Here is a 25,709-nt window from a genome sequence, read left to right on the forward strand (position 1 = left end):
TCATCATGGGTTCATCTTAAAATCTTTAAAAATCCACGCTTTTTGTCATCATGGGTTCATCTTAATATCTTTAAAAATCCACGCTTTTTGTCATCATGGGTTCATCTTAAAATCTTTAAAAATCCACGCTTTTTGTCATCATGGGTTCATCTTAAAATCTTTAAAATTCCACGCTTTTTGTCATCATGGGTTCATCTTAAAATCTTTAAAAATCCACGCTTTTTGTCATCATGGGTTCATCTAAAGTCTAAAGTCTATAAAAATCCATGCTTTTTGTCGTCATGGGGTCACGTTAAAAATCTTTAAAACTCTACGCTTTTTGTTGTCGTGAGGCCACCTTAAAAATCTTTAAAAATCCACGTTTTTTGTCATCGTGGGGTCACCTTAAAAACCTTTAAAAATCTACGCTTTTGGCCATCGTGGGGTCATCTTAAAATCTTTAAAAATCCACGCTTTTGGCCATCGTGGGGTCATCTTAAAATCTTTAAAAATCCACGCTTTTTCTCATCGTGGGGTCATCTTAAAATCTTTAAAAATCCACGCTTTTTGTCATCGTGGGGTCACATTAAAAATCTACGCTTTTTGTCATCGTGGGGTCACCTGAAAAATCTTATAAAATCCACGCCGTTTGTCATCGTAGGGACACCTTAAAAATCTTTAAAATTCAACAATTTTTGTTGTCGTGAGGCCACCTTACAAATCTTTAAAAATCCACGCCGTTTGTCATCGTGGGGTCACATTAAAAATCTTTAAAAATCCACGCCTTTTGTCAACGTGGGTTCACCTTGAAAATCTTTAAAAATGCACGCCGTTTGTCATCGTTGAGTCACATTAAAAATCTTTAAAATTCCACGCTTTTTGTCATCGTTGGGTCACATTAAAAATCCACGCCGTTTGTTATCGTGGGGTCACATTAAAAATCTTTAAAAATCCACGCTTTTTGTCATCGTGGGGTCATCTTAAAATCTTTAAAAATCCACGCTTTTATCATCGTGTGGTCACTTTAAAAATCTTTAAAAATCCACGCTTTTATCATCGTGTGGTCACCTTAAAAATCTTTAAAAATCCACGTTTTTTGTCATCGAGGGTCCATCTTAAAATCTTTAAAAATCCACGCTTTTTGGCATCGTAGGATCACTTGAAAAATCTTTAAAAATACACGCTGTTTGTCATCGTGTGTAGTCATATTTTTTTAAATCCACGCCGCTTGTCATCATGTGTTCATATTAAAAATCGGTACAAATTCAACGCCTATTGTCATATCGGGGTCATCTTGAAAATCATTAAAAATCTACGCGTATTTTGTAACGTGATTTCATCTTAAAAATCATTAAAAATCCACACCTATTTTGTAACGTGGGGTCATTTTAAAAATCCACACCCATTTTTATCGCGGGATAATCTTAATAATCATTTAAGTTTCACGTCAATTTTCATCGCTGATTTATCCTAAAGCTCATTTGGCCATTATCTCAGGAAGTATGGATTTGGGTTGTATCATCGTAATAGAGACCGCAAGTACAACCCACATGCCTTAATAAACACCATTCGCTATGTAGATGTGTATGTTATTATTGTGAAAATGTCATCAATGTACAAATTTCCTGAACATGTTTGCATATGCATCATCTGGTTGTATTCTGTTTTGAAATAATAACATATTTGTCGGACAATCATTAAACTCTAATGAACAATTATTAATACAAAACTCATTAAATTCACAAAATCAACAGCGTTTAATGGAATGGTAATATAAAGTATATACATTTGTACGTTCACAATAGACAACTTCACAAATTCGTACATCCGTTCATATGGTTAATTCAAATCTATTTTTCTACAAATAATTGAAATTGTGGTTTATTTGTTATAATTAAAAATCTGTTTCAAATAAATATCTACCAGAACATTAAATGTGTTAATAACAAATTGCTTAAGATATTTGTATGTATATGTATATATACATTCTATTTATAAATATGTATTTCAGGTGAAAATTATCTTAATCTTAGTTAGTAAATATTTGAATAGGAATTTGATATAGTTTATGAAATGTTTAATTGTCATTTCCATATAATTTAATAAATAAATTGTGAAAGGAATTTGCATTTGTCATATAAGGGTTGGATAGACTGAATGCTTTGAGGGTTCCTCAGGAGGGCAAGAACACACAAACACATGAAGTAGAATAATTCCAAGAAAATGAGAATGCAGATCCTCCTCCTCCATCTCCCTTACCATGAATAAGACCTGTCGTTTTATTCCCCTTTGTGATTCTGCATTTATGACAAACATTTCGTCAATGCAAAAAAATGAACAATACCAATGTGGTTTATTCATCATACCATTTTTTTCGACCATATTATATTTAAGTTAATTTTTTATAATAAATATACACATTTCCCCATTTCAAAACAAAAAGTATCTGAAATAAACCAAAACATAAACGAATGTTAAAATTTATCGTCAATATTTATGGCCGCAGCATAAATTAATAAAACTGTTCCAAATATATGTATGGGATGAATGCTTTGCATTTGTTTTTTGCGGTACTATTTTTTGTCTGTCCGGCTCCACTCAGATTTAAAAGATCATTAAGGTCATTTGTTAAAATGTATTTATATTTAATAGTTTTATCAATATTATATGTATATGAAATACACATAATACATATGTATGTGTATACATAAATTCATAAAGTTATATTTGCGAAAATAGCTTAAAATATGCATGTTAGTTAGCAACCCAGGGAACAATGTTGGGTACATGTTTCAAGAAATATATTTTGCGTAACAACTAAGCGCGGATTTTTTAAAAATATATTTTGTCCAACTAAACAAGTAAAAAAGGGTCAGTCGGCTTGCCGACAGATATATACCCTCAGCCAATTCTCTTCAGAATTGTGTGGCCCTTTTTGGACATTTGAACTTGCCGACAACAATGTGGAATAGGAATTAACTGCAATAAGACACAAATGTTGAACTTTTGTAGGGCAGGTACCCTTAGGGATGACCGATATGGGCCATTTTAGAAGTTAAACTAAATTTTGATAAAATATTAGGAGATCCAAAGTTTGGACCAAATTGGTTGCCCCATTCAAGTGATAGAATTTTAGCGACATTTTTTAAACATTGGGGAGAAGTACCGAAAGTTGTGGACCGGTATTGCCCATGTAACTAAGTTTGTATATAATATGACGAAGACCAAATGTTGGACCAAATCGGTTGATCCGTTCGAGAGTTATCTTGAGCTCCAACCACTACACACATAGGGGTATTTTACACCTTTCGGACCGTTTTCCCAAGAAATATCGACTTGCCCCTGAAAAAACTTTTACCGTCGTAATAGAGGTAGCGAATGCAAATCGCTTCAACAAAAATCAAAGTTATTCGAGAGCAGGTCTTAAAGTGAACTTATCCGAAATTTTGTCTGAGAGGTACCAGAAGGAGTAGGCAAATATAGTCCATATTCGAACCTGATCTATATCTGGTAGATATATTAGGATGTATAAAGTATGGACTAAATCGGTCACTCCCTCCAATAGTTATCGTACCCACAATTTTTCCAAACATTTTTGAACTATTGTGGGGGAGGTACCTGAAGGAGTGGACCGATATGCCTTATCTTCGAACTTAAACTAAGTTTGCACAAAATATTACGAAGGCCATAATTTGGACCGAATCGGCAGATCTGTTCTAGAGTTATCTTGCGCTCCAGCCACTACACACGGTGTCAAAGAGGTTATTTGCACATTTCAGGCTATTTTCTCAGGAAGTATGGACTTGCCCCTGATGAAACTTGTAACGTCGTATGTGGGGCAGTGAATACAAGTTGTTACAACAAAAATCTAAGCGATTCGAAAGAAGGTCCTAAACTGAACTTTATCGAAATTTTGTGTGAAAGGTACCCGAAGGAGTGGACCGATTGAGTCCATATTTGAACTTTATCTAAGTCTGGTAGAAATTTCACGATGTACAAAGTATGGACCAAATCGGTTACTCCCTTCAATAGTTATCGTGCGCACAAATTTTCCCCACTTTTGTGGGGGAGGTACCGGAAGGAGTGGACCGATATAACCCATCTTCGAACTTAAACTAAGTTTGGACAAAATATTACGAAAGCCAAATTTTGGACCGAATCGGTTAATCCGTTCGCCTAATCAAATGAGACTAAAATCATACAGATTGGTATTATATTTTCGATGTTACAGCCAAAATAAGCACATATTTTAGTCAAAAAAAAATAATTTTTTGATTGAAAAAAATTTTTCACATGCTTTTTGTAGTAGAAAATATTGGAAAAATCTAAAGGAATACTTCCTTCATTTTGCTTAAATCTTCCAATAAAATAGACGGATTTTGCTTTAAAGACATTAATTTTAAAGCTTTCCCATTGAGGAAGATAACTGGGTTGCGGAGGATATATCTCAAGGCTTCTGAAATGCAAATAGAGGTGAAATAACCCATTTTAATTTACATGCATTTTAAAATACATGTAAATCGCGTAATTATCAAAATCAATTTGTCCGCATGTGATTTTCATGTACAGCAAGGCCATATATTTTAAGTTGTATATATTTTTCGAAATTTAATTTGGAGGCTAAGATGTAGCATCGGCTGCATCTTAGCATTAAAACCACTATAAAATATCACTAATTTGCGCAAAATGCATACAATTTTTGTCCGCATCCGATTTCAGTGTTCACCATGAACATCTATATCGATATATATCTATTTCAAGGCGATTAATTAAGAACCGTGGATGTAGCATCACAAACTATTTTTTGGGATAAAATAAATGTAGCTCTCTTTTCAGTAAAGTTTTCAAATCTCTGTTTCCGCTAAAACGAAGATTTTGCACTAGTTTTTGTTCGCAGAAAACGCGATAAAATACGCGATATTTTCAAAAACAATTTTAGGTGATTTTTCTACTTTGGAAACTCTCGTAACTCGCGTTTTAGTAGATGGTTTTTTCTCGGGGAATGATTTATTGGATTCGGAACGTAAAAAAACAAAATGTACAATGAAGTACGAGGTATTCCAATGACAATTGCAAATATTAGACCCAAAAAATATGATTTTTAGAAAAATGTTCGCACAAAATTTCCTCATTTGGATGCAGATTTCTATGAAGCTGTGTAGACTACATTCACGACACATATGTATATCAAATAGCAAAATCGCGAGTTCTACAATCCTATATATTTTTTTGAAAAACCTGTTTGCGGAATGAAATTAGAAGAAAATTTCAAAAAACACTGTAAATCTGGCTTCAAAATGTCAGCATCATTTAATGGTAGAAGCAGATCGAATTTTGAAAAGAAATACATCAGTGAGAATACCCTCATTTAGTTGGCTTCTACTTTTACTTTGACAGGAAAATCGTGAGAGGTGTGGTTTACTCACAAATCGACAGAAAACAAAAAAAGACAAGTTGGCTTCAACCCATTTTTACTCATTATACCCTATACCACAATGTGGAAAAGGGTATTATAAGTTTGTTTTGGTAAAAATTCATGTAACACCGCGAAATATTCGTCGGAGACCCCCAATGTGGTATACCAATATTCATATCTCGACGAGATAAAGCGATTTTGAGATGTGTGTCTGTCCGTCCGTCCGTCCGTCTGTCCATTATAAATTGTAAAAACGCTCCAGGCCGCAATTATGGGCCGATCGTCACGAAATTTTGTATGGAGGTTGGGTTCATATCAGAATAGATCCCTATTCTTATTGGTGATGATCGTGAAATATTTAGCGGGTGAAATGGACCAAAAACATAATATTTATCCATTTTTCTAGTGGCTCTGTAGGTCTCAATAATAGTCCGATCAACGGGTAATTTTAAATAAGGTACGAGTATATCACAAAGAAGAAGCTTGCAATTTGAGATGGCGACCGGATAATATTTAGAGGGTTAAATGGACCAAAACTTTTGTGTGAAAAATGTGAAATTTTTTAATATACAGCTTATATCTTAATTCCTGGAAGTGACACTCCGGACGAGTGAGATATACTTACGGTGACCAACCGTACTCTATTATAGAGTACAGTACTCTATTTTAGGCGTCCGTACTCTATTTTTTTAACGTACTCTATTTGTCCTCTATTTTCAGTGGCCGTACTCTATGTCCTCTATTTTTGAATTGTTTTACGAATATATGTGAATACATATGTACGTACATACGTAATCCAATGAAACCAGGCAGAAGCTAAACAAAATATTGTATTGGTTAGAATGGAATCACTTATTTTTCTGTTGATTTTAAAACTTTTGAAGATAAGTTTTTAATAACAGAATCATTATTGAGCGCCAAAAAGCAATTTACATATTTTTTACAAGAATTCTACCGAAGATAAATTTCTGATTTCTGAGTACAATCGGACACTTTTTCAAAAAGTGTTTTTTTATTTCCAGGATTAGGAGGGTTTGCGTTTTTAATTGGGATGACGACATCTATTTTGCTTTTCAAAATAGTCAGGCTTAATCCCATAGTCGTTGTTTTAATATTTTATTAAAACAACTTTATTTATTAGTGGGAAAAATTGACTATGTTTACCAAGGGGTAAGGCAGGGAAGACTATAGTTTCAGATCTCGTCACAGATCTTCGTCAGTTTCCTTGTTTCTTGTTTTTCAACAAGAAACTTTTTATATCCAAGTGCCAATTGCTCCCTTAAATAGATAAGTGTCCAAAGAAACACTCTGATCCAGAATTTGGCACTACCTAAAGAAAAATAGTCTTTTATTTACCTTATTTTGTGCCGTGCTGATTTTGCTCATCCGTAAAACATTTCAGTTTTCAGATTTTTTGACTCAAGGTGCAAACAACTTCTAGTATGTATTTTTTGAAAGTACATATTTAGACTAGAAAACCCCTAGTAGGGTTTTGTCCTGTCAGATCCAGTTCGGATTTTATGGCCTCATCTAAACCGGCCTAAATCTACACTTTTTTGCATTTATCAGGCCTTTATCTCAGAAACGAATAGGAATTTGGCCTTGCTGTCTTTAGCAATATTATAGCTCTATACTAATAGAACTTATCTGTTGAAAAAAACCACATAAGAAAAACTCCATCTAGGGCATCAAAATCTATAAAATATAGACAATTTTTCATAATTGCTCAAATTCTGGTCAGTATCGACTAAACTATTGGGAGTTGAACCAAGTAACCTTTTGCAAAAATCTTCCAAATAAAGTTCTCAACAATTCTTTGAAACATTCTGAAACTCTTAAATGCTTACTTCAAGTTATTTCATCGGTATTTTGCATCATATCTTTTACAACACGTATTTCAAACACAGTTCACACCAACAGTTTATTCTCGCATTTCGGATTTCATTACATTATTGACATTTTTATTAAATCGTCGTTAAAAAATGTACTAAAAACAAGGGCATTTAACAACAATGCCTTGTTCTGAAGAGTTGTGTATTACATTCCAGGGAATATTTTTCCAAAAGAAAATATTCACAAAAAAATTACAGTTTTGGAGATACGGTGCGAAATGTATTAAAATTGTGAAATTTTTGCATATATTTTGAAATTTGAATATATGTAGTTTTTCGAGTTCATTATTTCTCCAACTTTTTTATTCGTGTCCTTATCTACAAATTTGCTTCAGAGGTCAGAAGAAGATTCGCATTGGTTTCAGAGATATAGCCCCGAAATACTTTAAAAACTCAATATTTAAGCATGTTTAGATGGATCTGACACAACAAAACCCAACTAAGGTTTCTTGTCGTTTGGGTCTGTACTTTCAAAAATCCTCAGTACGAATTGTTTGCACAAGGTCACCTTAAAAATTTTGCACAGTGATATTGGTTTAATATATAAAATCAAAAAATGTTAAGTCCTATTTGGTAGTGGGATTAAAAATATTACTAATTTTTCTATTTTTTTTTAATTTGTCATGAATTTTTCAAAAAAAGCTGAAAATATCCTGAAATGTTTTCCACATCAACACAGGCAAAAATAAAGAAAATCAAAAACCACTTTTTGAAAAAGTGTTCGATTTCACTCAGAGATCCCCATATGTACTCTATTTTCACCGGAAATTAGTGGTCACCGTAGATATACTTGAAAGTGGAACGCTTGACCTTTCAATTGATGCCAATTATGTTGGTATGCATGATCAGATAACAGAGTTATAGCCTAATATATTCCGTTATTTGTTTGTAGTGTAATAATAAACGGGCTAGAAGTCGCAATTATACATCAATATTCACGAAATTTTGCACCGGGTAAGAGTATAGGTCGATAAAGATGCCTACAATTTTGAATGATGATCTGATATTCTTTACCGGGTGAAATGGACCATTACTTTTGTATGAAAAATATAAAAATTTTAGTTGTTGGCGTTTTTTATTGTTGGACTGCAGAATTTTACATCTTTGTGTTTATTTCAGCTTGAGTCCATATTTTGTTGTAATTCAATTGTTTGAATAACAACAAAATATTTTAAAGTGGTTATGAAATTGATTAGTTGCGAGCGAAGGGTAGGGAATACTATAGTTTCAGTTGTCACCAAACAACTTCATCAGTTCCCTTTTTCGCCGACTCTGTATCGATAAACAGGTCAATAAAGCCATCTAGCAAATTAAATAAAATGAGAAATTTGCTGTATGGCCCTAAAGCTGTTTACCCTACAATTTGAGTCGAACTAAAGAATTTCATATCCACCACTGTTTTTATGTCGTCTTTGCTTCGCAAAGAATACGAACATAGTTCGACTCAAATTGTAGGGTAAACAGCTTTAGGGCCATACAGCAAATTTGAATGAAATGAACCAAAAACAAAATTTTAACCAATTTTGTAGCGGCTCTGTAGGTCAAAATAATAACCCGCAAAATTTTAAACAAAGTTTGAGTTTATGATGAAGAAGAAGCGTACAAACCAACGTGAAGATCAGATAATACTTAGCGGGTTAAATGGACTGAAACTTTTGTGTGAAATTGGTAAAAATTTCAATAACGTAGCGGTTAAACAACAGAAGTAGTAGTACTACATAAGTGGGTTTCATTTCATTTTAGTTTGTGTGAACCAAATTTTCCTTTCCTGCTACAAAAATGTCTTTGTCATGCTAGATAACTTTTTGGTTTTGGTCATAAGTATTATACATTACATCTCTGATATTTGATAATTAAATTTTCACAATCATTGAAAAGAAGTTCCGTGGAGAGCGATTGTCCAGGGATAGTGGTATAGGGTATCCCATGGTCGGCTCCGTCCGACTATAGACTTTTCTTACTTGTTTTTTAATATAAATATAGCCACAGCTTCCACGCAAATTATCTCTTAAGGCCAATATTTTTTGCCACGTCCAAAAACATTTCATTTTATCCAAAAATATTTAATTTGTATAATATACAATTACAAGTCGCGTGTTCTAAAAGGGTAAACCTTGGCTTCAGCTATGTTAAATTTTCAAAAATATTGGTGATATACCCTCGTTAGTATAAATGCTGAGGGTATAAAAAGGATGTTTAAAAAACATTTTTTCCAATTAAGGGTGTATATTTTAAAATTATTTCGTTCAACTATACATGGGTTTTTGTAATAACAACTAATAGTGAATTTAAACTATAATATATTATTTGGGTGGATTTTTTAATAATATTTTGTTTTAATTTGTTTTAATAATATTTGGTCTATCGGGGTTATTGAATATATTCATTGGTCTGTTGAAGCTTTAGGTGTGGACTTTGAATATTTTTTCAAAATCTGTATCGAAGCTATAAGCGTTTTATTAAAAATTTTCAATGGTTTGTTGAAATTTTATCATAGCAGTATGCGTTTTTTTTTTTTGAATGAATTTTGTTATGTCAAGAAAAAAACTTACCCTCGTGCGAAGTTTTCTACGCATACTGAATTTAAATGTAAATTGCAATACATAATTATACTGTACAACAAAATGCAACCTTTTTAAAATTACAAGAAACACTGTACAGATTATGAAAGAGGGCCGAAAAATAGAAGCATTCGGCGTTTTGAATGTTTAAGTCGGCAAGTACCATAAATGCGTGGGGAAATTTCCCCCCATTTGCACATATTTAGAAATATTCCAGCTAGGATTCCTTTGAATCCTTGCATTTTAGGCATATAGTGTCTTTGGAAATGTTACTGCCAACAATGCGGGGAATCATTGAGTTACAAAATTTAACCCTCAAGCGAGTTATTAAAGGGATCTTGTTGGTCCCTTTTCCCAAAAACATTTTAAATCCCCTTTAAAATGTGATCGAATCGGATCCGAGTATTCTACAAAAATGTTCGCCAGTATAGGCCCTAGAATATATCAGAACTCTAAATCTTACCTGAATCCCCAAATATGTAAAAATCAAAAACACGTTTTTGGGTTAATGCTGTACTTTATCTATGTTTATGCCAATTTGTCCCACAAAGCATCATTGTAGTTGGATGACGTCAAAGACAAAACTATTTTTCGTTAAATTTTACTATAAGTCACAGAAGAAATGAAATATTTATTTACATTATATTACAAGGAAATATCTATAACAAGTTTGCCAACAAAACACACAAATATTTTTTAATGAAATTTGTTTCGTCCATTTTTCGAGGTAATGGATGAAACTAACTTGGATCTTAGTTGTAGACAAATAGTACCAAAAGAAGAAAAATTTTACACAAAATTTCACTACAAATCTCAGAATAAACTACTTATCTAGGTATAATACTTTTTATGAAAATAACAGCAGCAATTTATATATTAAATGTAGAAATTATTTGTTCAAATTTTTAATGTAAATTTTGAATGTTTCCATGCAGAGTCAAAATTGAAAGGCTGTGGTCTTTAATTGTCTATAATACGTTAAAAATTTGGCATAAGTTGGCAGTTTCTTTTAGGATTTATAAAGAACTAACGAAAAACGAATGATAGAAGAGAGATGGTGCAAAATAAACTTGAACTTCTACGGAAATTTGTATACAGCTCTTTGTGAAACATCAAATTCCTATGACTCCTATTCCATAATGGGTTGCAATGTTGGCATTTAGATAAGTTGATATCAGGTGATTTTTACTGCTTTGGGTCTGAGCCAACATACTGTTAAGAAGAAAACCAGATCATTCCTGTACACAGAAAGAAAATAGGTTGAATTTCAGCCTACAAAACTTTTTATTAATGACATAGTTTGACCAATTTTATCGCCTTAAACTTGAAATATCTTTTAATCGTTCCAATTTTAAAGAATCGTAACAGTGGCATTTAAAATTTGCAGTCGTTCTCAAATTATTAAAGAATGTGTTATTTCGGTGATACACTTCAAACCGTACAAGTTTTGGGTTTTTGAAAGAAAATTATAAAACAAATATAAAGGGACTTTATCGAAGCAACACTTTTTGTTGAAATATACTTAATAGTGTACATACCCAGCAAAAATACTCATTACAAATTGGCCTACTTTCTCATTATTTTAACACGGGCATGTCATAGGGAGTAAGTACTTATTTTTTGGCACTTAAAAGTAAATAAATAAGTACTTAAATAGGTAGTTACGACTTGAAGTAACCAGGGAGTAACTACTTATTTATCTACTTTTTAGTCGCCAAAAAATAAGTACTTACTCCCTATGACATGCCCGTGTAAAAATAATGAGAAAGTAGGCCAATTTGTAATGAGAATTTTTGCTGGGTAACAAGATATACAACCATGTCCCAGGATATTCGACGAATGTCAACGAAAATGAAGTAACAAATAAAAATTTGAAATGTGCTATTGAAATGAAACGGAGTGTATATTCTTGATCAGGGTAAAATTCTAAGTCGATCTATGCATGTCCGTCCGTCCGTCTGTGGTAATCACTCTAGCATTCGCAAAAATGGAAATAGGACCCCGAAATTTTGGGAAGATGCATCTTTTGTTTGCAGGCAGGTCAAGTTCGATGATGGGCTATATCGGTCCATGTTTTGATATAGCCCCCATATAACGGTACCGCCCGATTTTCTGTATTTCGAGGTAATTTGGCATTTGAGGTGCTCAGTGGCCACGAAACTTCTCCACCAAACATCGTCAACATAGGTCCATGTTTTGGTATATCGCCCTTATAACGGTACCTCCCGATTTTGGGTATTTTGAGGACTTGAGCTACAATTTTTAACCGAACTAGCTGTAATTTGACATTTTAGGTTCTCAGTGGCCACGCAACTTCTCCACCAAAATCGTTAACATAGGTCTATGTTTTGGTATATCCACCATATAACGGTACCTCCCGATTTTCGATATTTTGAGGATTTGAGCTACAATATTTAACCGAACTAGGTGTAATTTGACATATGAGGTTCTCATTGGCCTCGAAACATCTCTACAAAAAATCGGCTATATAGGTCCTTGTTTTGGTATAGCCCCCATATAACGTAATTTAACGCTTGATGTTCCCAGAGGTCACAAAATATCTCCACCAAAAACCGTTAACATAGGTCCATGTTTCGGTATAGCCCCCATATAACGGTACCTCCCGATTTTCGGTATTTGGAGGATTTTAGCTAAATTTTCTGACCGAACTACCTGTAATTTGACATTTGAGGTTCTCTGAGAACCACAAAATATCACCACCAAAAACTGTCATCATAGCTCCATGTTTCGGTATAGCCCCCATATAACGGTTCCTCCCGATTTTCGGTATTTTGAGGATTTTAGCTACAATTTTTGTCCGAACTACCTGTAATTTGACATTTGAGGTTCTCTGAGAACCACAAAATATCACCACCAAAAACTGTCATCATAGCTCCATGTTTCGGTATAGCCCCCATATAACGGTACCTCCCGATTTTCAGTATTTTGAGGTTTTTAGCAACATTTTTTGAACGAACTAACTGTTATTTGATGTTTTAGATTCCAGAGGTCAAAAATTATCTTTACCAAAAATTGTCAACATAGGTCCATGTTTTGGTATAGCCCCCATATAACGGTACCTCCCGATTTTCGGTATTTTGAGGATTTTACCTAAAATTTTTGGTTGAAGTATTTGCAATTCGACATTTGAAGTTCCCAGTGGTCACAAAACTGCTCCGCCAACAATTATCCACATATGTAGGTCCACACTTTGATCGGTTGCCGATTGATGACATGTCTGCATTTTTTACCTTATTTAGGTATCAGTGGTCACAGAATATCTCCGCCTTAAAATGTGGACAGGATAGAAAATAATTATTCTGTTTTAGCTCAGAATATTTGATGGTGGAGGGTATAGAAAGTTTGGCCCGGCCGAACTTAACGCTTTTTTACTTGTTTGCTTTCGTTTCATTTATTTTCTAAGTTTTTGTGTAGCGCAATAGATAAAAAGCTTTTAAGGTTTTTTGAGACTATCCGATGAAAAAATAATTGTAACAAAGTTTCATGTAATCGGTTACAAAATGAACTTATAATTAATTAAGAAAAAAAATGTTAATGCGTTGTTTTCTACTCAAGGGAAACATTAGGGTTAAGGATTTTTTTTCAAGGGTCTCTTGAAGCTTTGAGTATGGATTATTAAAGATATTTTCAATGATCTGTCGAAATGTGGATTTTTAATGAAATGGTTTTCAGTGGTCTATTGAATCTATAATAGTGGATTTGTAAAGATATTTTCACTGGAATGTTATATAAATAGTCATATGTTTTCGCTATAAGACCTGAGTATGTCATCTGTTGCATAAAAAACCTCACAAGGGCTTTTTTTGTCAAATGAAAACTCAGTAGGTCTTCTGGTTTCTTTGTCAGAATATAGGAGGCCTTCTGTCTATAGAGATAAGTATTTTCTCTCTAGAAGACGTTAATACATTTTTGTTAGTATTTTCTTTATTGAAGAAGTCTTTTGACTATAAAAAACCTCAAGGAGTCTACTGTCCTAGAATGTCTCATAAAGTTTTTTGTATATAGAAAAAAAAAATTATAGAAGACCTCGAGAGATCTTCCCTCTGTGGTAAAAGTCAAGAGGCCTTCTGTCTATAGAAGGTCTCAAAAAGTTGTTTATTTACAGTTTTTATGAGGTCTTCTGTGTATGGGGAACCTCAAGAAGTCTTTGATCTACAGAAAATCCTCAGAGGTTTCTGTCCATAGAAGACTTTATTAGGTTTTCAGTTTTCAGTTCACATGAGACCTGAAGAAGTATTTTGTCTATAGAATGACTCGCGTTATCTCCTGGCCTAAATGTCTTCTGTCTATAGAAAATTCTACTGTCTGTAAAATTCTTCACGAGGTCTTCTGTTTATAGTAGATCTCTAGAGGCTTCAGTTCTATAAAGATGTCAAAAGGTCTTCTGTCTATTAAAATTTTAGCGGACCTAAAAAAGACTTTTGCCTATAGAAAACCATAAAGGGCGTCTATGTATACAAAACCTCAAGAGTTTTTCTGCCTATAGAGTACCTCAATAGGTCTTGTGTCTATAGAAGACGTTAAGATTTATTCTGTTTATAGAAGACCTCAATATGTTTTCTGTCTATAGAAGACGTTCAGATGTATTGCCTCTATAGAGGACCTTCTATTCTATCTATAGAAGATTTTGAGAAGCCGTATGTGTATAGGAGACCTCATGAAGTCATGGCACTACAGAAAACCTCAACGGGTTATCTGTATATAGAAGACCACAAGTGGACTTATGTTTTAAGAAGACTTTAAGAAGATTTTTGCATATAGAAGATCTCATGGGACCTTCCGGCTATAGAGGACTTCAATAAGTTTACTATCTATAGAAACCATTATTAGGTCCTCTATCTATAGAACACTGTCGATAGAGAAGCTCAAAAGGTATTTTCTCTATAGAAGACCTTATGTAGGTTGCCTCTAGAAAAACTCAAGAGGTTTTCAATCTATAGATGATTTTAAGAGTTCTTCTGTCTATAAAAGAACTCAAGATGTCTCCTGTCTGTATACTTCTTCAATAGGTATTCTGCCGATAGAAGTTTTCTGTTTGCAAAAGACCTGGAGATTTTTCTTGTGTATAGAAGACATCATGGGATATTCTTTCTATAGAAAAACTCAACTGCTCTTCTCTCTATAGAAGACCTCAAGAGGGCTTCTGTCTATAGAAGACCTTAAGATGTCTTCTGTCTATAGAAAACCTCAAGAGGGCTTCTGTCTATAGAAGACCTCAAGAGGGCTTTTGTATATAGAAGATCTCAAGAGGTCTTCTATCTATAGAAGACCTTAAGAGGTGTTTTGTCTATAGAAGACCCCAAGAGGTCTTCTGTGTATATTAGAACTTATGTGCATGCACAATCTCATAGCCTTCAAAATTTTAAAAATAGTGCGGAACAGTTCTTCTTTGAGCTACATTAAAATGTTGACCTATGCCGACAATTATAAAATTTTAGCCATTTCGGTTAAAAAATGGCAAATTTACGGCACAGTTATATGGGGGCTATATCAAAACGCTGACCGATAAATATCAGCTTGAAATTTTGAAAGAATATGAAGTAGAATGTGCGGAAAAAAGGAATTGTTAACTTCAAAAATTATATTTATACCATATACCACAATGTGGAAAAGGGTATTATAAGTTTGTTTTGGTAAAAATTCATGTAACACCGCGAAATATTCGTCGGAGACCCCCAATGTGGTATACCAATCTTCATATCTCGACGAGATAAAGCGATTTTGAGATGTGTGTCCGTCCGTCAGTCCGTCCGTCAGTCCGTCCGTCCGTCCGTCTGTCCATTATAAATTGTAAACACGCTCCAGGCCGCAATTATGGACCGATCGTCACGAAATTTTGTATGGAGGTCGGGTTCAGATCAGAATAGATCCCTGTTTTTATTGGTGATGATCGTGAAATATTTAGTGGGTGAAATGGACCAAAAACATAATATTTATCAAATTTTCTAGCGGCTCTGTAGGTCTCAATAATAGTCCGATCAATTTTAAATAAGGTAAGAGTATATCCCAAAGGAGAAGCTTGCAATTTGAGATGGCGATCGGATAATATTTAGAGGGTTAAATGGACCAAAACTTTTGTGTGGAAATTGTTCAAATTTTTAATATACAGCTTATATCTTAATTCCTGGAAGTGACATTCTGGTCAAGTGAGATATACTTGAAAGTGGAACGCTTGACCTTTCAATTGATGCCAATTATGCTGGTGTGCATGATCAGATAACAGAGTTACAGCCTAATATATTCCGTTATGTGTTTGTAGTGTAATAATAAACTCGCTGGAAGTCGCAATTATACATCAATAGTCACGAAATTTTGCACCGGGTAAGAGTATAGGTCGAAAAAAATGCCTACAATTTTGAATGATGATCTGATATTCTTTAGCGGGTGAAATGGACCATTACTTTTGTATGAAAAATATAAAAATTTTATTTTTGGTAGATATTTTAATTCCTTGAGGACATATACATTTCGCAAAGTATCCTACATATGGAAAAAAAACTACTGACCTTTCCTCTGATGTAAATTGCAATAAAGTGTTTGCTAGATAACGGGCCTACTGCCTAATATATAATAGGTTCTGTGTAAAGAAGCACATTTTTATCCCATGCTACATATTGTCTCTCCAAAAGTTTATGTAACACGACGAAATATTCGTCCTAGACCCCGTATTTGGTATGCCAAAATTCATATCTCGACGAGATAAAGCGATTTAGCGATATGTGTCCGTCCATTAAAAATTGTAAACAAGCTTAAGGCCGCAATTATGGACCGATTGTAACGAATTTTTTAAGGAGGTTGGGTTCGGGCCAGAATAGAAATGATTAGTTTTTGGTGATGATCGTGAAATGTTCAGGGGATGAAATGGACCAAAAACAAAATTTTAACCAATTTTGTAGCGGCTCTGTAGGTCAAAATAATAACCCGCAAAATTTTAAACAAAGTTTGAGTTTATGATGAAGAAGAAGCGTACAAACCAACGTGAAGATCAGATAATACTTAGCGGGTTAAATGGACTGAAACTTTTGTGTGAAATTGGTAAAAATTTCAATAACGTAGCAGCTAAACAACGGAAGTAGTAGTACTACATAAGTGGGTTTCATTACATTTTAGTTTGTGTGAACTATATTTTCCTTTCCTGCTACAAAAATGTCTTTGTCATGCTAGATAACTTTTTGGTTTTGGTCATAAGTAATTTATATCATAATTAAATTTTCACAATCATTGAAAAGAAGTTCCGTGGAGAGCGATTGTCCAGAGATAGTGGTATATGGTATCCCATGGTCGGCCCCGTCCGACTGTAGACTTTTCTTACTTGTTTTTGTTATGACATTCTTTGAGTGAATGTATTTCCCGTCTTATTTAGTCTTACTGGAATATTAGTTATGTATACCGTATACGCCCTCCATAACCCTATAACAACAAAACCGTTTGCTGGGAATCGTTTAATAAAAACTTAACTTTCATACTGGAGTTCAGCCATATGTAAATATATTTTTATACCCTCCACCATAGTATGGAGGGTATATTAAGTTTGTTTTTCCGTTTGTAACGCATTGAAATACTCATTTGCGACCCTATAAAGTATATATATTCTTGATCAGGGTAAAATTCTGAGTCGATCTGTGCACGTCCGTCCGTCCGTCTGTGGTAATCACTCTAGCATCCACAAAAATGGAGATAGGACGCTGAAATTTTGGGAAAATGCGTCTTTTGTTTGCAGGCAGGTCAAGTTCGATGATGGGCTATATCGGTCCACGTTTTGGTATAGCCCCCATATAACGGTACCCCCCTATTTACGGTATTTTGACGTTTTCAGCTACATTTTCAGACCGATGTAGCTATAATTCGACATTTAGGGTTCTTAAGTGTCAATAAACTTATATAACAAAACTTGTGGACATAGGTCCACGTTTTGGTATAGCCCCCATATAACGGTACCCCCCGATTTACGGTATTTTGACGTTTTTAGCTACATTTTCAGACCGATGTAGCTATAATTTGACATTTAGGGTTCTTAAGTGTCAATAAACTTACATAACAAAAGTTGTGGACATAGGTCCACGTTTTGGTATAGCCCCCATATAACGGTACCCCGCGATTTACGGTATTTTGAAGTTTTTAGCTAAATTTTCAGACCAGTTTAGCAATAATTTGACATTTAGGGTTCTTAAGTGCCAATAAACTTATATAAGGAATCTTGTGGACATAGGTCCACGTTTTGGTATAGCCCCCATATAACGGTACCCCCCGATTTACGGTATTTTGCCGTTTTTAGCTACATTTTCAGACCGATTTAGCTATACTTTGATAGTTAGGGTTCTTAAGTGTCAATAAACTTATATAACAAAAGTTGTGGACATAGGTCCACGTTTTGGTATAGCCCCCATATAACGGTACCCCCCGATTTACGGTATTTTGACGTTTTTAGCAACATTTTCAGACCGATTTAGCTATAAATTGACATTTAGGGTTCTTTAGTGTCAATAAACTTATATAACAAAACTAGTGGACATAGGTCAATGTTTTGGAATAGCCCCTATATAACGTTACCGCCCGATTTTGACGTTTAAATGCACATTTCTAGACCGAATTAGCTATAATTTGACCAAAAAACTTATATTCGAAATAATTATGAACGTAGGTCCATGTTTTGGCATAGCCCCATATAACGGTACCTCGGTATAACGGATTTCGGTATACCCATATAACGGATTTTCGGTATTTTGCGAATTTTACCTACAAGTTTTAACCGAATTATCTGTAATTTGAACACCACACCTCTCCACCAAAAATTGTCAAGAAAGGTCGATGTATTGATAAAGCTTCCATATAAAAGTACCTCCCGATTTTCAGTAATTTGATGATTTTAACTACAATATTAAACCGAACTAGCAGTAATTTGACATTTGAAGTTCATAGTGGTCACAACACCTCTCCATAAAAAATTGTCAGCATAGGTCAATGTTCGGATATAGCTCCCATATAACGGTACCTCCCAATTTTCAGTAATTGGCAATTTTAGCTAAAATGTTTAACCGAACTAACTGTAATTTGACATTTGAAGGTTGTAGTGGCCATCACACATCTGCATCAACAATTTTCAACATAGCCCCAATATAACGATACTTCCCGATTTTCCGTACTTTGAGGATTTTACTTAAAATGTTTAACCGAACGCAGGTCCATGTTTTGGTATAGCCCCAAAACAAACCTCCCGATTTTACGTACCTTAGCTTTATTTTTTGGACAAACTTTCTGTAATTTGAAATTTAAAAGCCAACAACAATTGTTCATTTAAGTTCATATTTTCGTATAGCCCAAATACCTCCGAACTAGCTGTTAATGACATTTGAAGTTCACACGTTATGTACCGATTTTCGGTATTTTGAGGATTCTAGCTACAATTTTTAACCGAATTAGGAGTTATTTGACATTAAAGGCTCCCATCAAAAACTGTCAACATAGGTTCATGTTTTATTATAACCCCTATATAACGGTACCTCCCAATTTCTACCCCATTATTCCATTTTAGTTCAGAATATTTTATGGTGGAGGGTATGAAAAGTTCGGCCCGGCCGAACTTAACGCTTTTTTACTTGTTTTTTTGTAAAATAGTTTATGTGCAATGAAGTGAAGGCAGTATCAACAAACATTTAAACACAAATATTAATGCCAGATGTTAATAACTTCTACATTTTTTGTGTTTGTGTTTTCTACAAAAATTTCATAAATAAATAAAAATATATGTAAAAACTATTCGATGTACAAAAATTGTTGTTGTTACCCGCTATTGGTTTATTTATTATTTTTGAACTAATGAAAATAAGGAATGAGGAGCAACAAATTTATATTAGGAAGGTAATATTAATAGTATATACAAATATGTATTTTGGAATTTAAATATATAAAAATCTATTACACTGAGCAACATTTTCAAGGTAAGTTTGTGTAAACAATTTCTATTGTGAATTTTATAAAAGTGCAGACCCAATCGACAAAAACCCTGTTTGGGGTTTGTGTTGTTAGATCGGGTTTAGATTTTATGGCCACATCTAAACATGGATGAATACTGATTTTTTAAAGCAAATCGAGGTAATATCTCTGAAACCAATCCGAATTTTGTTTTAACCTCTGAAGCAATCTTGTAGATAAGAGAATGAAGAAAATCACCTCGAAAAACTGAATTTTTTGCTTTTATCACGCTGTTTCTAGCACATGTTTCAAAGGATATGTGATAAATATATGAACAATGCATTGATATCCCAAATATGAAAATAAACATGTATAGTTAACATTGTTTGAAGTATGTATTTGAGAAAGTATGATATGAAATACAGCCTAAACAACATGAAATAAGTATTTCAGAGAATGTTCTGAAGAATTGCTGAAGACATTGTTTGGATAATTTTTGCGAAAGGTTAATTGGTTGAACTCCTAATAGTGTAGCTTCTACTGACCATAATTCCTGAAATTATATAATTTTTCATATATTTTATCGATTTTGAAAAGTAAGTAAAAGTAAGTTCTTCAACTTTGGGGCTACAACATTGCTGAAGACCACGAAGTAAAATTCTTATTAGTTTCTGAGATAAAGCCCTGATCAGTGGAAAAAGGGGTCGTTTTAGCCCGTTTTAAATGAGGCTATAAAAGCTCTTAACCCAACTAGGGTTTATTAGTCTCAGTATATATTTTCAAAAAATGCCCATTAGAAGTTGTTTGCATTTTCAGATTTGTTTGCATTTTCAAGATTTTTTAACCGTTAAAAATCTCTATAAATAAAAATAAAATATCGTTCGTTGGTAATGGCATCAGTTCACAACGGCTGGACCGATTTGGATAATTGTTATTTGAAATGTTTGTCATAACACAACTTAGGTTTTTATTTACTTACTTAGCTGGCCCATTACAGAACATTTGTTCCATAAGCCGAACTAAGAAAAGATCTCTCTCTCTCTCTCTCCGGGTTCATCATCGCTCATTCTTATGATATGGCCTAGCCAACGCAATCGTTGCATCTCGATACGTTTATCTATACTAATGTCGTTGTATAGTAGATACAGCTCGTGGTTCATTCGACGTCGATATTCACCGTCAACGCAGATTGGTCCATAGATCTTTCGAAGAATTATTTTCTCTCAAACACACTAAGCACAGCCTTGTCTGCTTGCGCAAGTACCCCCGCTTCGGAACCATACATCAGCACGGGTAGTATCAGTGTTTTGTAAAGTGTTGTTTTTTTTTGACGAGATGTGGCTTTATTCCCAAACAACTTACTCAGACCGAAGTAGCATCTGTATGCCAACACCATTTTTCTTCGTATTTCACAACAGATGTTGTTGGTTGTTTTTACGGCAATTCCGAGGTAGACGAAATCCTTTACTACCTCAAAATTATAGGAATCAACGTCAACACTTGGCCCGATATCTATGGACGCATTGCGCGTCGACACCATCTACTGGGTCTTCTCGCCGTTTACCGCCAGACCTTTCGACTTTTGCATGATGTCAATGTTGTCGGCATAAGTAAGTAACATATGGATGTTCGTGTATATTGTTCCACTTCTTTTGCCCTTCGCGTCTCGTATTACCTTCTCCAACAGGATGTTGAAAAGATCATATGACAGGCCGTCTTCTTGTCTGAAACCTCCTTTGGTAATAAACTCTTCGGAGAGGTTCTTTCTTATCAGTTAATGTCATTCTACAAAGCCGAATGAGCTTTGCAGGAATACCAAAATCAGACATGGCTTGGAACAACTTTGAGCGTATAGGGCTGTTGAAGGCTGCTTTATAATCGACGAAAAGATGGAAGCTGTCGATCTGCATTTCTTGAGTCTTTTCCAGGATTTTTCTCAAGGTAAATATCTGGACAATGGTGGATTTGCCCGGTCTAAAGCCGCACTGATAGGGTCCAATAATTTCATTGACCATGGGCTTTAGTCTCTCACACAATATGCCAGATACTATCTTATATGCAATAGGGAGCAGACTTATTCCCTTGTAATTGGAGCACATAGTCTTATTTCCCTTCTTGTGGACTGGACATATTATACTCAGGTTCTAATCGTCGGGTACTCGTTCTTCCTGCCAGATGGTGCTAACTAGCTGATGAATACACCTTATAAGCGTGACGCCTCCGGTTTTGAACAGCTCGGCTGGTAAGCCATCGGTTCCTGCTGCCTTATTATTCTTCAGCCGATTTATTGCTGCCTTTACCTCATCTTGGCTGGGCGGTATACATTCAATGCCATCTTCTGGGATTGGATCTGTGGTATCATCGCCGTCATCGATACTATCGGATACCAACAGTTTGGAAAAATGTTCTTTCCATAACCTGAGCACACTATCTGTATCAGTTACCAAGTTACCTTGCTGGTCTCTACAGAAGGATGCGCCTGTACCAAAGCCATCAGTTTGATGTTTAACTCTTTGGTAGAACTTTTTGACTTCATTCTGGCTCCTGTACATCTCGATTTTTTCTTACTCCCGCTTTTCCATTTCCCTCTTTTTCCTGCGGAAAAGACGTTTCTCCTTTTCTCCCGATACCTCCCTCGTGCGCTACGCGTTGCTACTGATTAAGTAACCCTATATTCCGCATTTTTCTCTTCGGTAGCAGCACGACACTCCTGGTCATACCATGGATTCCTCAGTGGAGGTCTCTAGTATGCTTTGCAGCTTACCGATGTCAAACTTCCGTGTTGTATCTGTTCGTGATTTATTTGCAACGTTTAGACGGTTACGTACCTTTGCTGCAACAAGGTAGTGGTCCGAATCTATGTTTGCCCCTTGGAACGATCGTACATCCAACACGCTCGATGAATGTCTTCCATCTATCACAACATGATCATGACCTTATGAATATCGAGATGCTTAAATCTGGTACTGCTAACTACCATGTTTTTTGCAGCTGCAAAGTCTATCAGCCTCATACCATTGTCAGATGTTTCACTGTGGAGACTGAATTTCCCCACTGTTGGGCCAAAGATATTCTCCTTTCCAATTTTGACATTAAAATCGCCTAGAATAATTTTAATGTCATGGGCAGGGCAACGGTCATAAGTTTCTTCTATGCGCTCGTAAAATATATCTTTGGTCTGTTCGTCCTTGTCTTCAAATAATGCTGATGTTGAAGAATTTTGCCTTTAATCGAATTGCAGAGAGTCTTTCATACACTGGGGTGAGGCTGGAGACCAGATGTTTTAACTTCCGACTAACTACAAATCCGCAACCAAAGTCATGCTTTATGTCTGGCAGCTATAATACAGTGCGTCACCTTTAGGTGTTGTTGTGACGCCTTTCCCATTCCATCGTATTTCCTGTATGGCAGTAATGTCGGCCTTGTACTTTTCAAGTACATCTGCCAATGCAGATGTACATGTGCATTCCAGGTAAAGATTCGCAGGTCAGGGTCCTTAAAACGTTTGCGTGGTTGGTCAACTTTAGAGGGGTTTGTTTTTCTTTTCTTTCGTTTTTTCATAGTAGGCTGCTTTTTCTAGTGAAGGGTTACTAACCCTACATCCAAACCCAAGTTTTTGACGTTCTTATGGGTGAACGCGCGGCACATGTTAGCTCACTAACTTTAACGGGTATTAAAGGCAGCTCCCCAGGTGACACCACGGGGAGATCAGTGTCGGCTTGAGATGAAAGAGGGACCAATATAAATTCTGGGCTTTGTCATTTTAAAGGGTTTTTCTGCAAAGAAAATTTAACCATGCCCACTTTCTTCAATTTTCAATTTTAATCTGTCATACAAAAACTAATGAACTGATTTTCCTGAAATTGTCATGGAATGGCCCTTGCTGAAAATAGGTTACAAATTTAGTTTCGGAGGAGGCGGGGTACTTCCACTATACCATATTTTTTAAAAATGCTATATTTAAAATAATTACGAATGTATCGGTTTGGAAATTAATTTGCGAGACAATTGTGGTTGTGTCTCCGACCTTTCCTACTTTTTTAGGAACCAAAGGCTTGACCACGCCCACTGTTTAAAATACGTTACATCTACATAACTTCTGAACCGATTTTCCTGAAATTTTCAGGGAATGTACAGGGAGGGCCTCCGGTGGAGATAGGATGCATATTTTCTTGAATTTCAAAGGAGGCGGGGTATTTCCCTTTGTCATACATATTTAAAAAATTCCATATCGTTTGGATAGAAATCAAATGCCGTCATAATCCAAATTAGGTTTTTTATGGAAAGAAAATTTTACCACGCCCACCTTTTTCAATTTATTTTTTTTTCTGCAAAAACTACTGAACCGATTTTCCTGAAATTGTCGGGGAATGGCTCGAAAAGACAGGGTACATATTTTATCGAATTGCAGAGGGGGCGGGGTACCTCCCCTATACGATATTTTTAAAAATCGCAATATTTGCAAAAATTACGAATTATTGGTTTATAAATTTACGAATTAATCTGCAATCTAGGTACTTCTTTGGGGCCTAAAGACCCGACCATGTCTGTTTTTTTTTAAATATGTCATATCTCCGATACTACTGAACCCATTTCCATGAATTTTGCAGTAAAAGCTCAATGTTAGCCGTTGTTATGTATATTTTATGAATTTCAAAGGAGGTGTGGTACCTTCTCCACGCCTTTCTTTTAAACGCTGTATGCATAAGGCAACCTTAAGATTATATCGGTTTGATCATAAATGTTGGGAGGCTATGGGGTTGAGTGTATCCTAAGTACATATTGAAACCAAAATACCGGACCATGCCCACTTTTTTAATACATTATTTTTCCAAAACTACTGAATCTAATTTCATGCAATTTTCAGAAGATGTTCACGAATGTCCCTTGGCCCAAAATGCTATATGTTTGTACGATTTTCGGGGGCCTGTTGTTTAATAACAATGTGACACAAAATAGAGGTGAAAATCTGGGGCAGAGATAATTCCCTTTGGGGATGAAAGACCTTGGAGATTATATTAAGAATCCCGAAGGACAGATCCGCCGTGAGTTGAACTTCCCAGTTATGGTGTGATGAAGTTTCTGCTGAAGACCCTGTAAGGCATCTGAAATTAGCGTTATATCTTTGTTAACCGTTGTTTTAGCTTATTTATTGGATGATATGTCTTCAGTCAAATCGCATGAGAATTATTTTCGTACGACATTTTGACCTTCTAACTCGCTTCCTTCAATGTCCTTTTGCAAGCTGATGCACTCATAAGTTTAGCAACTATAGCGATTACACTGTGAACCGAAATTTTGGGGCAGAGATAATTGCTTTTGGGAGTGAAAGCCCTTGGTGAGTACATTAAGAATCCCGAAGGACAGATCGGCCGTGAGTCGAACTTCCGAGTTGTGGCGTGATGAAGTTTCTGCTGAAGACCCTGTAAGGCGTCTGAAATTAGCATTATATAACTCGATCAAGGAAAACGATATATTTACAAATGTCCTTAAATTATGAAGTTTAACAGTCCATCAGCCACGAAAAAAAATTAGATCGCTTTAGGATAAAGACAGGGGACATGGACGATAATAAACCTAAACAGCATCAATTGGCGACAAAATCCGAGAAAGTCCGTAATAGAAAAAAAGTAAGGTTACTCATAAATTTAAAATCCTGCTCGGTTTGACAATGGACCAAAGATCTGAGCTACAAAATACCTATTTTTGAATTGTCAAGCATAAAGTCCATTAAAAGTTGTCATTAAAACTCATTACGACGGACCGGGGTCTGCTAGTGAAATAATATTTTTTTGTAATAAAATAAGGACGATTCACGTTAATTTAGCTTATTGCTGCTAGGGTTAAAATTATTCTCGAACTATCTTATTCATTAATATGTATCTTCATTTTTGTTTTTGTTTAAACCTCTTCGTCTTCCATCTCCAA

Source organism: Musca autumnalis, unplaced genomic scaffold (genome assembly GCF_047663935.1).
Source record: "Musca autumnalis isolate F117 unplaced genomic scaffold, ASM4766393v1 scaffold_1, whole genome shotgun sequence".
NCBI lineage: Eukaryota > Metazoa > Arthropoda > Insecta > Diptera > Muscidae > Musca > Musca autumnalis.